The sequence below is a fragment of the Oryx dammah genome, unplaced genomic scaffold, assembly GCF_014754425.2.
Source record: "Oryx dammah isolate SB20612 unplaced genomic scaffold, SCBI_Odam_1.1 HiC_scaffold_20, whole genome shotgun sequence".
In the NCBI taxonomy this organism is placed as follows: Eukaryota; Metazoa; Chordata; class Mammalia; order Artiodactyla; family Bovidae; genus Oryx; species Oryx dammah.
The window spans coordinates 59,723,223-59,738,781 of NW_024070204.1; positions in this window are offsets into that span (position 1 = coordinate 59,723,223).

The window sequence follows — 15,559 nt, forward strand, 5'->3', positions numbered from 1 at the left end:
ACTCAGGTTGATAATATTATAAACTGTGTTGTTGTTTAGTTGTTGTTCAGTTGTTCAGTCATGTCCAACTCTTTGCAACTCCATGGACTGCAGCATGCCAGGCTTCCCTGTCCTTCAACATCTCCTGGAGCTTGCTCAAACTCACATCGGTTGAGTTAGTGATGCCATCTCATCCTTTGTTGTCCCCTTCTCCTACTGCTTTCAGTCTTTCCCACCATCAGGGTCTTTTCTAATGAGTTGGCCCTTCTCATCAGGTAGCCAAAGTATTGGAGCTTCAGCTTCAGCACAGCTTAAACTGTGTAATTCTGTGTATCTGATGACGGAATCCTCTTCAGAGTGCTGAAGGCCAGGCTCAGTGGTGGGCAGGCTGAGGTTTTACCTAAAGACTTATTTGACTTGGAGCACTGTTTCCCCAAAGATTGTTCCTCCAGAGAAGACTTAGCAATTATATGAAACAACTCCCAACCAGGCCCATTTATATAGTTTCCTATTGTTGAAAACAGTTGATTTGGCATGAAGGACTTGCTAGAGATAGCTTTCTCCTGTTGAGGATCTTCTGAAGTTTCTTTTTCTTTTCCTTTTTTTTTTTTAAACTAACTTTCATGAGTGTTTCCCTCCCACTTTCCACTTTCCTGTCAACTTACTGTTGATATAACCTGAAACTGGTTGTGATCCTCCCATGTGTGGATAAATGTGAACCTTGTCCTTTTAAATCCATAAGATAATGACTAACAAGAAACAAACCAAAAAATAACATAAAAAGTAGAAATCTTGGGCAGGTTGGCAATGCAATATCCAAACTACAGTCTGGAATAGGGTATTCAAGAACTTAGCATATCTGTATCTCATCACAAACTTTCTTCTCACTTGCCTACTAATTTGTTAATGTTAAGTGTGAAGAGCATAGACATAGTTGTGACATCCAATTACGAGAATAGATGTTGGGGCCCAGTTCTCTAAGCAAGGCTCTTAGACATATTTCAGAAGAAAAGATTGTATCTGATGCATAGAAACTGTATTTCTTCCCAATTATACTCCTGTGAAAGCTGCTCCAGTAATGCAGAGGAATCAGCTATGTTCAGGGAGGGATACCACCTCTATTGAAGCTGAAGGTAAGGAGATGGGGATAGTGAGGAGGTTTATATATCATAAAAAGGAGCCCTTGGTTTTAGGGCTGTCATACATGATGGTTTTAATTTCCTATGATACAAGGGGACAGAAGAGATGGGGAGGATAGCAGGAAGAGAGTAGTAAAATTCTCGCCCTAGTGGAGAATGCGAAAGGGCTTAGAGTATGGAAATTCTTTTAAAGGACACAGAGGACACCAAGAAGCTGTGAGTTCGAAGACTCTGTGGAGGGCAGCAATAGGCAGTGGAGTGACAGATAAAAATAGGAGATAGCAGGGACTTCCCTGGCGGTCCCCATACTTCCACTGCAGGGACTATGGGTTCTATCTTGAGTTGGGGAACTAAGATCCCACATGCCACGTGGTGTGGCCAAAAGGTTTAAAAGAAAAATAGGAGATAGCAGATGATTTGATTGATCCAGGTCTGGAGTTTGAGCAGACAGGTTCAGCATAAAGTGGTGAAAGTGATGCGTTTGTGTGTCTGGTTTAAATAAGGAAGGAAGTGATGCCATATGTAGGGATAATCTATGTGGATAGGAATATTGAAGAGCTGGTGTACTGAAGGTAGTGGGGGGATGAATAATCAGATAAGAAGCAAAAAGGGAGTATGAGAGGAAGAGAGGGGTAGGAAGAATAGAAGTTGGCCCACGAATGATAAATTTGAGCTTAAGGGAAAGTTCCAGGTGGTAAGATCCAGGGTATATCCATCAATGGGAATAGGTGGCTGAGATGGGAAGAATAGGAAGTGTTAAAGACACAAGACTCTTGAGGCCAATTTGTGAAAAGAGTGGACCAGGAGGATTTGAAGACATCCATGATGATGGCCATGTTTTTTTTTCTAGTACTAGTGTTATCACTGTTTTCTTGTATGCCTTCTTGTTACAGGCTGCTTCTAGTACTTGTAAAAAAGGAAGAAAACAAAAGAGGTAGAGAATCAGTGAGAAGGACATCTTTGGATATAATAAGTGGCCTAAATGACAGGGATTAGGTATCTCAGGGACCTTAATCTCTCCTCATGTTATGGGGCTGTGTTTACATTTCTTACTTGCTCTCCTCAACTGTTGGTTTCTTGGAAGGAGACCTGTGGCTCATCATATGAGCATCCTCCAGTTCTGAGCATGCAAAGCACTTCTTCAGAAAACCTCATTAGTAGCTTGCGGATGGTTCTAATAGATCTTTAGATGTCTGTACACACTTTCTACAAATGCCTATATTAATGCTCAAATGGTCACATGATGTTTCTGTACGTGCAGCTTTGGCCCACTTGCATAAGTTGGGAGATGCAAGGTGATCACGAGAGTAGGTCTGGACACTGCTGAGAAAAGGGGAAGTTCCCAGAGGACAGGTACACGCTCTCCTATAGCTTCTAGACTCCAGCCTCTAGCACAGGCCCCTGTACTTCATAAATGCCAGAGAGGCCCAGATGAGAACAATAACATCCCGTTTTTCACACGAATCTACTTCTGACCAGTCAGACACTGAGCGGCAAGAAGCGTCAGTATTACCAGAAGCACAAGTCCATCTGATCACCCACAGACTCAGGTTCATAAAATGTTTCTTGACCTTCAGATTAACACACTCTATATATCTTTTAATGCAGGCTAGTTCTTGAATTATTTTACAAACATAAACTAAATAAAAAAGATCCCAGTTGGGCAGTGTTTACTGTACTGTAGGATAATCTGTTCTGAATGGGTGTGATTTCAAGTCCAGAAATAAGAAATAGGTAGTGTGGTTTTGATCCCAGTCCACTGACAGTTCTAAGCCAGTCTCTGAAATTCTTGGAGGCTTGGGCATGCTTCAGCTCAGTGAAGGGACACCATGACAAAAAGGCAAACTTCTTGTAAACACTGGTGGTACAGGCCTGGGCTGGACTAGGCCAGATATGGTTCCCCTTATGTACTCTCTGTTTAGAACCAGAACCAGAGAAATTGGAGCAACAGGGCAGGGGCGAGCCTGGAAGTGGTGTGTCAAGATCTATGACTTGACAATACATATTTTTTGGTGACCATCTGGGGATTAAATTAACATATTTAAAGTTCAAAAGGGAATAGAAATTCATTGCTAGAATGGGAGAGGTCATTTTTTTCCTGGATCCCTCCCAAAGAGAAAATTGAGAACAGGATTTGTTGCAGGAAAAACCCAGAGGGATTTTTTTCCTTCAAAGAAGCCAGCAGATGTTTTCACTCTTTTTAGAGCCAACTCTCAGTTAACCAGCATTTGGATATTCAGTTTTTCAGTTATTCGCTTTTGCTTTTCTCACTTATGTCACCAGACCTGACAAGAGCTCCTCTCTAAGCCAGTGTTTGAGAGATTCTACTGTTTGTTCGACCATAAAGAAAGCTGAGTGCTGAATAATTGATGCCTTTGAACTGTGGTGCTGGAGAAGGCTCTTGAGAGTCACTTGGACTGCAAGGAAACCAAACCAGTCAATCCTAAAGGAAATCAACCCTGAAGATTCATTAGAAGGACTGATGCTGAAGCTGAAGCTCCAGTACTCTGGTCATCTGATGCGAAGAGCTGACTCACTGGAAAAGACCCTGCTGCTGGGAAAGGTTGAAGGCAGGAGGAGAAGGGGATGACAGAGGATGAGATGGTTGGCTGGCATCACTGACTCAATGGACGTGAGTGTGAGCAAGTGCCGGGAGATGATGAAGGACAGAGAAGCCTATGGTGCTGCAGTCCAGGGGGTTGGAAAGAGTCAAACTCGACTGAGTGAACAGCAACAAGTAATAGACTTGTTAGAAAATCTATTACCAGTCAGAGAGTAAAAAGAACAGAAAATAAGACATGTCCCAATTTATTAGCATTTTGCCTTCTCTTCTTCTTACCTTCTCCTTTTTCCTCTCTACCATGATCCTTCCTCACCGTCTCCTTCATGCCAGCAGGTGGACAGCTCCTCAGAGTTTTGTCATCCCTCCTAGTCCTCTCCTCAAGACATATGCCCTTCTCACAGCCGCTCCCCCTTACACAGAACAGTTAGAAATTTAGGGCAGATAGCAGAATTTTAAAATAAGAATAACACTGCAATGAATTAACCCCCTGGAGGTCTCATTCACTGAAGTACTTTTTTTCCAATTAAAAAAAATTTTTTTTATAAGTAGCATCAAAGATAGCATTGCTGTTCAGCTACAGTACTAGATTAAACATTCAGCATCCAAGATCATGGTCCACTGGGATTGGCATATCTTATAATTTCAACTTCCTATACAGAAGAGAAGGAATGTATAGGGCACTGCCACATCATTATTTCATTTGATTTTCTCAACAACATGCTGGGCTATGCAGATGATGGTTCCTGACATGCAAAAGCCTTACCTGGTTGATCTCTAAATCCATAGTTGCTACATCACCTTCTATGTATCCCTCTTTGTACCTCCCTCTCTCTTCACATTGTCCTCAGTGGGTGGGGACAGGAAGGGATTCTGGACAAGAAATTTATGCAGCCTCCCTTTCCTCCCAAACTTATCCTGTCCCCCACCCCACTGCCCCACACACACTCCTTTCTTTATTCAGGGACATCTAGCCTTAGGAGAAACATAAAGGAGTTCTCCACCTAAAACTTTTTTTTTTTAAGTTATCCTATCAAAATAAGGTTAACTTTTTCAAAATTATTGCTGCTGTTCAGTCACTCAGTCATGTCCAATTCTGTATGAACCCATGGACTGCAGCATGCCAGGCTTCCCTCTCTTTCACCATCTCCCAGAGCTTGCTCAAACCCATGTCCATTGAATCAGTGATGCCATCCAACCATCTCATCCTCTGTCGTTCCCTTCTCCTCCTGCCTTCAATCTTTCCCAGCATGAGGGTCTTTTCCAATGAGTTGGTTCTTTGCATCAGGTGGACAAAGTATTGGAGTTTCAGCTTCAGCATCAGTCCTTCCAATGAATAGTCAGAGTTGATTTCCTCTAGGCTTGACTGGTTTGATCTCCTTGCTATCCAAGAAACTCTCAAGAGTCATCTTGAGCACCACAGTTTGAGGGCATCAGTTCTTTGGTGCTCAGCTTTTTTTATTGTCCACCTCTCACATCCATAAGTAGTTAATTGCAAGGTTGTGTCAGGCTTCAGGTGTCCAGCAAAAAGTAAAACTTTTAATGTTAAAAACTGGAGAATAAAACAAAAAACCAAAATCTATGTCCCAAATTGAAAAATTCCTTTGTAAACAACCCTGGGCATGAAAAGGAAATCAAATCAAAAACTGAAAAATGACTAAGAAATGCTGATACTGGAACTACGTAGCAGAATTGCTTGGTGGGAGAAAATACACTTAGCTGGTTTCAGAACAATATAATACATATCTAGACGTTTGGGAAAAATAAGAATTACAACAGCCAGCCTCTGTTACCCTCAGCTACATTAATAGCCAGCCAGGATCCAGCCCGACTTACCAGCAGGCCAACAGTACATATAGAAACTTTGGCCCCCCAACCACCCAGCACCAATGCTTTGCCCAACAGTGAGCCAGGACTAGCCCTGGGGCCCGTGGAATTCCATAACCACACATCATGACCCAGCCCTGCCAGCCAGTGGTCAGCAGCCTCCACACAAGTTAGGACCTGGAAACCAACCAGACCAGGGGCCAGCCTGTCTCACCCTAGAAGACCACCACTGGTAATCAGCCTACCCACAGAAGGACTCCACATGCAGCCCACACAAAAGCACCCCTAAAGCATATAATTCTGGTGACCAGACATGAGCATGCTGCTGGGATGCATAAGACGTCTCCTACAAAAGGCCACTTCTCCAAGGCTGGGAAACAACCTACCAGATACATCAAAACAGAATTGGCAAGGTAGGCAAAATGAGGCAACAGAGGGATATGTTCCAGATTAAGGAACAAGATAAAGCCCCAGAAGAAGAATTAAGTGGAGATGGGGAAAAGAAAAAGTTCAGTTCAAGGTAATGATTGTAAAGACGATAGGAGAAAAATGGATGAACAGAGCAAACAAATGTAACAGACGCTGGCTGTGGTAATTCTTATTTTTCCCAAACGTCTAGATATGTATTATATTGTTCTGAAACCAGCTAATCGTATTTTCTCCCACCAAGCAATTCTGGTACGTAGTTCTAGTATCAGCATTTCTTACTCGTTTTCCAGTTTTTGATTCGATTTCCTTTTCATTCCAAGGGTTGTTTACAAAGGAAATTTTCAATTTGGGACGTAGACCTTTTTTGTTTTATTCCCCAATTTTTAACATTAAAAGTTATATTTATTTTTTTGTTGGACTCCTGAAACACCTGTAAGTTATTAACAAAGAGAAAATAAAAGGAAGAATTAAACAACGATGAAGGATGTAGTAACTGAAATGAAATATACACTAGAAGGAATCAATAGCAGATTAAATGATACTGGGAATTGGATCAGCAAGCCAGAAGACAGAGTGGTAGAAATGACCGAAGTTGAATAGAAAAATGAAGAGAGATTAAGAGACCACTGGGAAACCATCAAGCATACTGACATTTGAAGTAAAGGGGTCCCAAAAAAAGGAGGAAAAAAGAGCCAGAAAACATACTTATTTGAAAACATAACAGTTGAAAACTTCACTACCTCAGGCAGAAAAATAAACAGATCTAGATCCAGAAGCACAAAAAGCATCAAGCAAGATCAACCCAAGGAGGACCCTTAACAAGACATATTGTAATTAAAATAGTACAAATTAAAGATAGAATATTAAAAAATCAAAACAACATGGAGAGAGCCACATTCCTGGGCATATATTCAAAGAAAACAAACTAAAAGACTGACTCAAAAAGGTGCATACACCCCAGTGTTCATAGCAGCATTACTTACAATAGCCAAGATATGGAGTCAACCTAAGTGTCCATCAGTGAATGAATGAATAAGGATATGGTACACATATATACAATGGAATACCATTGAAATGAAAATTTGCCATTTAAAACAACATGAGGACCTGGAGGATATTATGCTTAGTGAAATAAGCCAGACAGAGAACGGCAAATACTGTATGTTATCACTTATAAGTAGAATAAATCAAAAAAATAAGACATGAATGAATGTAACAAAACTCTGTCCATAGGATAAGCTCCACAGTACATTGTTCAATGAAAAAGTTGAAGCAGAGCAGGATGTATAACATACTACACAAATATATAGCTAGCATATTGAAACAGCATGACTCATGAGTGAAATCACACAGTGACTTTATGTCCCACTGACCCATTATAATGTATTCACTGGGGAAGGTCTCCTACCCCTAGATGAAAATTCATTTCCATGATTTTTCTGATCGCTTGTGAGTTATACAAAGTTTTATATCACTTCAGATCACTAGTATCAATTTAGATTTCTCAAGCTCAATTAAGAAATTAGAATGCCCAGTCCTATGCCATACTCAAAACTGTGAACTCAAAGTTAAGTTACCATTGCACCTCTCTCTCAAGGGAGACTTGCTTTCTCTAGCTCAACTTTGCTGCTACTTATTCCTAGTTATTTCTGACCACTCTAGGGTGGGATGATGTGAGATAAAGACAGCATGAAAGTAAGAATTGTGCTGTACATTCTGAGGGGCTTCCCAGGTGGATCAGCAGTAAAGAATCCACCTGCCAATGCAGGAGACACAAGTTTGATCCCTGAGTCAGGCGGATCTCCTGCAGAAGAAAATGTCAACCCACTCTCGTATTCTTGCCTGGAAAACCCCATAGGCAGAGGAGCCTAGAGGGCTACAGCCCATGGGATGGCAAAGAGTAGGACACAACTTAGCAGCTAAACAACAACAAATATTCTCTAGGTCAGGTGATTGAAACAGTTTTTACTCAGGCGCCAACTTATTCCAGGTTTCCAGGACCTTCCCAGTTTTGAAACCGAAGTCCCTGCCTTTGAAATTCCCTCAGTCCACATCAGTTGGGGTGGCCATCATCCTGCTCAGAGGATACTGTTGTGGCTATGTAGTGGTAATCCTCCACCGCTGGAGGTATCTCACCTGCTTTTCCCTGAGGCACTCGATGTGCTCTCACTAGGGGTGCTGCCTCCTCTTCCTCCTGGCAACCTTGCCTTCCACCTCCAGATTAGAGTGCTGAGCTCTCTTCCCCATCTGGATAGACTATTGTGTGTGGCAACGTAACTCTTTCCCTCCCCTTCCCCATCCCCCCCCCCTCTCCTGTATGGCCCATCCCGGTACATGAAAGTCACACATCTTTTGTGTTGACACGCTGTGAGTTTCAGGAGCCAACCCATGGAACCAAACTCCCATGGCTCCACCCACCTGTTTCTTGGGCTCTCAGGCGAGTGGGAGATACTGCAATGCTGGTGTCTGTCACTTGGCAAGGCCCCGTGTCAAAATGAGTCCCATGGAAGGTTCCCTCTACACCTGAGGGGTGGGTCATGCACTGCTCTCTCCAAGGAAATCATTTTCAAAATCACAAATTTATCGCACTCTCCTTTTCCATCAGCAACCCACTATTTTATACCCACAAAGTAGGTACAAAATTGAAGGTCACAAAATTGGCTTCTGTTTCCATTGAGGATTTATATTTTGGTATGCTATTCACTTTAGTATCTGGCAATCTAATATCTGTCATCTTAGGCTCTTCATTCAAAGTGCCAATTTAACATCATATTTCTATTCTATAGAAGCATAGCATAGCACTGGAAGAATGTATAAGAAATAACAGTTAAAAAAAAAAAAGAAGAAATAGTGGTTGGCTCCAAAGTGGGAAGTAACTGACAGAGAAGAACTTTTCACTATTGACATTTTAGTGTCATTTATACCATTTAAATGTATATACTGTACATATATTATTAAAACAAATTAGTATTTCTTGAAGGGTAATGGTAGAATGCCTATGATTAAACTTAAGCACGAGCCTTGTATAAATTACCAAATTTAGCTTTTAGTTCAGTTCAGTCACTCAGTTGTGTCCGACTCTTTGTGACTCCATGAGCCGCAGCACGTCAGGCCTCCCTGTCCATCACCAACTCCTGGAGTCTACCTAAACCCATGTCCATTGAGTCAGTGATGCCATCCAACCATCCTATCCTCTGTCGTCCCCTTCTCCTCCTGCCCTCAATCTTTCCCAGCATCAGGGTCTTTTCCAATGAGTCAACTCTTCACATCAGGTGGCCAAAGTATTGGAGTTTCAGCTTCAACATCAGTCCTTCCAATGAACACCCAGGACTGACCTCCTTTAGGATGGACTGGTTGAATCTCCTAACAGTCCAAGGGACTCTCAAGAGTCTTCTCCAACACCACAGTTCAAAAGCATCAATTCTTCGGCGCTCAGCTTTCTAACTCTCACATCCATACATGACTACTGGAAAAACCATAGCCTTGACTAGACGGACCTTTAGTTGACAGTAATTAATAAATGTGGTTCTATGCAGGAATAGATGAATCAAAAAAAAAAAAAGCAGAATGGAAAGTACAGAAACAAACCTGAGGCTATATATGAACTTACCATATGCTAAAAATATCTCAAATCAATAGAGGGGATCAACTATTTTAAACGCTGTGTCTGAGCAATAGGCCAGACATTTGAAGAAACATAAAGTTAGGCTTCTTGCTCACTCCTAAACCAAACCAATTTCATGTAGACCAAAAAGATGAATTAAAGAAAGTTAACCATGCAGTGTTATGATGTGGGGAAGGACATCAAGTATGATACAAATAGAGAAGCTGTGAAGGAGAAGTTGAATAATTAACTACATAAAAATTAAAGCCATCGAAATTTCCTCAAATATAAATAATGACAAAAATACATATATATGTACATACACAGAAAAATAATCCACAAAGCTATGCACCATAGCAATCAAAGTAGTTTGACTTTATGGCCATCTTACACAGGCAATTTTAATTGTCCTGTTCTTTTTCTTGAAAAAAAGAGTTGTCCTGTTTGTTTTTTCTTGAAATTTGTATGCATTACTTAGTAGTAGACTTATTTTAGATTACATCAGGAATACACTGTGATCTGTGACAATAATGATTCCCTATTGAAACAACATTTTCCAGTAAAACATAAATATGTTTGCTCATGCAAAGGACATGTTTTCATAGCAGGTATTTTATCCCTGCGGTCCTGTTCCTAGAGTTACTGATCCTCATCAAGAAAAGGGCTGAAACTTGAATCCTTCTATGCACTTACTTACTTTGAGCTAATGTTAATAGTCCACTGTCCACAATGACACTTGAGACAGGTTCTATTGACGAACCTGAAACTGGAGACCTTGGTTATAAGCAACGCCCAACAGAATGCTATTGTGAAGGGTGTACATGCTCTAATTGATTTATTCTTTCACACCCAGGTTAAATTTTTCCAATTCCAGCTTCAGAGGACAGGGCAAGGCAGATGTTTTTAGCCAGAAATTTCAGAGAAGAAGAAATTATGGTTATACTGCTTCAAAAATCGACATTTGCAGTGTTCAGAAGCTAGGGAAAAAAATATGTGTAATCCACAAAAGAAAAGCTCACTATGGGATAAAGTACTAATAAACCACGAAACAGATATGAAGATGTCTCATTAGTAGCGGTGACAGTGACTTTTATTGAATGTCTACCATGTGCCAGGCACTGTGCTATATGCTTTATTATGTTCTCTCAAGCCAGAAGTAACTTCTTTAAAAACAGACTTCTTTATTGATTACTTTTCAAAAAAGATAATTTCACAAAAGTTGGATTTTTTGAGATTTTTCTAGCTCATTGCATTATCTGGCAAATTGTTGCTGAGTACAGACATAAATAATAATAAAGGTCCTAATACCTATTAAAAGTTCTCCAGGAAGTTTTAAAATATAAATGAAGATCTTTGGACCCTTTCATTTTCCATATTGAAAAGCAGAGTTGATAGCATCGTCAAACACTAAACTTTTTCCAAGGAGCTAGAGGATGATGATGATGAAGGTGTTGCTGCTGCTGCTGCTAAGTCGCTTCAGTCGTGTCCGACTCTGTGCGACCCCATAGACGGCAGCCTACCAGGCTCCCCTGTCCCTGGGATTCTCCAGGCAAGAACACTGGAGTGGGTTGCCATTGCCTTCTCCAATGCATGAAAGTGAAAAGGGAAAGTGAAGTCATTCAGTCGTGTCCGACTCTTCTCGACCCCATGCTCTGCAGCCTACCAGGCTCCTCCGCCCATGGGATTTTCCAGGCAAGAGTACTGGAGTGGGGTGCCATTGCCTTCTCCAGATGAAGTTGTTAGCCAGCACTTAATGAGCCTTACTCTAGGTCAGATGCTGTTCCAAGTGCTTTCCACGTGTGAATTAACTTAATCTACCCAGCAACTGTATGAGGACTTACAAGTATTATCTCTGTTTTAAGAGAATGAAACTGAAGCATAAAGAAATGTTGAAACTTCTCCAAGATCTCACAGCTAATGAGTAATGAGGCTGATAATTGGACCCAGATAGTCTGATTCTAGGGCTCTTCTACAACACACCACGACTTGGAGACTGGCCTCCCTAGGCCAGATCCCTTTAGGGAGAGGTGGGAGGGGGTGGGAGGGGGTGTCAAGCTATCAGACTTGTAGAAATAGGTCTGCATCCTTTAACTAGCATTTCAAAATGAAAAACAAACATTATTTGGGCAAAATCAGTCCCACATTCTTGTATGAAATTAAACAAAAATCAGGGTGCTTAAGTTGCCAAGATAATTGCCTCAGGGTTTTATTATCCTCTGCTACAAGACAGCTACATAGAAGGGAATATTTTGTCGGATACCCACTTCCTCTGTGAATCTAAAGGATCAGATTTTCACTTACTGTCCTTGTGCTTCCCTGGGCAAGCTAGTTTGCCTTTATCCAGTGAAGTGAAGTGAAAGTCACTCAGTCATGTCCTACTCTTTGCAACCCCATGGACCATACAGTCTGTGGAATTCTCCAGGTTAGAATACTGAAGTGGGTACCCTTTCCCTTCTCCCGGGATCCTCCCAACCCAGACATCGAACCCAGGTCTCCTGCATTGCAGGCAGATTCTTTACCACCTGAGCTATCAGAGAAGCCTGGAGTAGTAACACTGTGAAAATGTAGGCCATACATACTCATTATACATAGCAGAAATCAGAATTTCTACTATATAAACCATGTGGTGTCTCTGGAAACACAGTTGAGTCTAAGTTATGCAGTAACTTTACAAGTCAAAGCTGAGTTCAGTGCTGAAAGTGAAAGTGTTAGTCACTTAGTCATACCCAACTCTTTGCAACCCCATGGACTGTAGCCCACCAGCCTCCTCTGCCCATGGAATTCTCTAGGCAAGAATACTGGAATGGGTAGCTATTCCCTTCACCAGGGGGTCTTCCTGATCCAGGGATTGAACCCAGGTCTGCTGCATTGCAGGCACCTAGCTTATTAGCTCTGAGACCTTGAGAAAGTAGGCTTAACTTCCCTAAGCCTTAATTTTCTCCAAGATGGAGATAAAACATACTTTACTGAGTTACTGAGAGCATAAAATGAGATACTATGTCTGGTACAGTGATTGGTAAGCACTCCGTCATTGTTAGCTTTTAACTGTTTTCACCTTCTTTTTCTTCTTCAGTATCTCATCGTAATTAACCAATACCTGCTCTGATGTTATCCTTCTTCAACATTAAAAGTGATTTCAATGTGCCTGTTATCTTGATTTTAGTTTTTAAGTGTGGACAATGAGATGTTGAGACATGAGGCTATCAAAGTTTCCATCTGACGCATCTTGTAACCTGGAACCAACAGGAAGGAAGGACGGGACAAGATGATAATGAGGAAAGCCCAGCCCACAGAGCATCCTTGTGGCCAAAGCTCTTGCAAAAACTGCGAAGCACATAATATGGAATGTCCCCTTATGTCACAGCTGAAAACTGTAACATAAATATTTTTGTCAGTTGGCTTTATTCTACAGATGTTTTTGAGGATTTGTTGTTGAAACAGCCAATCCACTCCTGAATAAAAAAAAAAACCTTTGGCAGTACTCAAAGTGTCAACTAATTAGATACAAATTGCAGCTGAACATTTTGAAATGTATGCATCGCCCACGTGAATACTGAGTGAATTTATTATAAATAGAATTTCAATTGCTGTGAAAGAAGTTCACAGCACCTCAATGGGTCGGGAGTAAACTAATTGGTGAATGTTTATGAAACACCTTATTAATATCTCACCTCACAAGAGACAGTACACAATGGACTAAATGATGAGTGTTCCAACTGTGTACTTGGGGAAGGCATTCTGCAAGGGAGTCAGAAAGCCACTAGAAGTTTTGTGTAACAAAACTAAATCCATTTCTTCTATTAATTTTGTGAAGGTTAAAAAGTCACTTATCCTTTCTGTTTTAAACTGGACTCCTACCCTGTGGGCCTAATTCTCCCAGCAAACTTATTTATAAGTGAATTTGAATGCTTGAGGTGGTATTACGCATTCTCATTTGCAAGACCCACAGCTTCTTAGAAACTCAGTGGATAACTTCACGCATTTATGCTATTTTCTACTCTGAAGATGAGTTGATGTAGGCTTTGAGGATCTGTTTCTGCCTTTGGATGAGTTGCACTTTGAGTGACCCGTTTGCCAAAGTACATCATGATAGGTGATATAGATGACAGAATTCTAGATGGGGTGGTTGATAAAAAGAAATAATGTAAGCAACCAACTTGTTCATTATGTAAAGAACTCTATACCTTTTAGAACCATCCCACACTGAACCTATTTTTTAAGTAGTGTGTGATTTGTCCCTGGAGCTTCAGAGTTCAATGCCATGAAATAATCTCCAAGAGGTCTGAAGAAGAGACTCTGATGTAAATAGGTAAGTGTATTGGTTTCCTTAGGCTGACCTAACAAAGCATCACAAACGGTGGTTTAAAAGAGCAGAAATGTATTGTGTCCTGGTTCTTAAAAATCCAAAATCAAGATAGCAGTAGGGCCATGCTCCCTCTGAATGCCCGAATGAAGGGTCATCTTCTCTTGCCCCTTCCTAGTTTCCAGCAGTTGCCGGAAATCCTTCCTGCTCCTTGGCATGTAGCCGCATTGCTCCCATCTCTGCTCCTGTCCACAAAGGGACTTCTTCCCCCTGTGCGTGTTTCTAAACCTCTCTCCCCTTAGAAGGGTACCAATCGTGGTGTTTAGGGCCCACCCAAATCCAACATGACTCTCTCTTAACTTGACTACATCTGTGCAGACCCTGTGTCCAAATAAGATCACATTCTCAGGTATAGAGGATTAGGACTTCAACCCGGGTTTTGGGGCTAGGAGAGCATATGTGACATATTCAACTGACAAAAGTTGATTAATTGATTCTAGGAGTTTATAATCGATTGGTTGATTGATCCTAGGAGTTTATAATTCCTTGCTATCAAAATGATGTCATTAGTTGGCCCAGCAGTTACTAACTAGCTCCCTCAGTACTAAACAAAATACTACTATTGTGAGGGGTTTTTGTTTTTATTGTTGTGATGTCTTGCTAATTCTATAAGTCTTGTATTTTATGAAGATTTAGGGACCCTTCAGTTGCTGTCTTGAGTCAGACCACAAGATGTTATTTACAGTGTGTTTTTAACTCATATTCAGGCTTACTCACCTCACATTTGCTTACGTTCAGAAATACACAGATGCATACTACCAGAGTTGACTTACAGCATATAAGTGAGATAGAATGAACTTCTAAAATTTTATTAGAATTTTAATAATAGACTAGACCACAGATATTAGCCCCCTTTGGAAAATGACCAACTGGTCTCACTGGTAAATCAGAGAACAATGTCAGGGCTTTGGCCTACTCTCCTATGCTGATTTGTACATATCTTGATTGTAAACTGTGATGTTTTAGATGCATACATTTAAGTGATTTAGTTTGCTCTCTGTTCTGACAGGCAGTTTTTTTATCTGTCTACTGTAGTTAACTGAAGGGTTTCTCAACCTCAGCACCACTGATACTTTGTGCTGGATAATTCTTTGTTGTAGGAAAGCTGTCCTGTGCTTTGTGAGGTGTTTAGTAGCATCCCTGGCCTCCACAACAGATGCCAATAGCACCTCTTCCCTAGAATCTCCATCCACCCAGGGTGACAACCAAAAACGTCTGCAGACATTTCAAGTGCCCCTGGAGGGGAGAGTGGTCACGATCGCTCCTAGTTGTAAATCATTGCTTTGCCAAATTTTTAAAAATTTATATTCTTTGTTGTTGCTTCCAAATTTGTCTCCTCAATCTATTCAAATCTGTAACTCAATTTAAGATTAGGCAATGAACAGATGGATTAATCGTGGTTAGTTTAATCCTTCTACTTCTGAGTCTTAAGGCCCCTTAACCCTTAAAAACTGAGGACCTCAAAGAGCTTTTGTTTATGTTAAGTATAATCCTTCCTTATTTATAGCATGAGAAAAATTCAATGTTTATATTTTCATTTAAAAACAATAATAAAACCCATTACATGTTTATATAAATAGCATATTTTATGAAAATGAACTATATTTTTCAGAAAAAAAAGAGAAAAATAGCATTGTTGCATTGCTACAAATATCTTT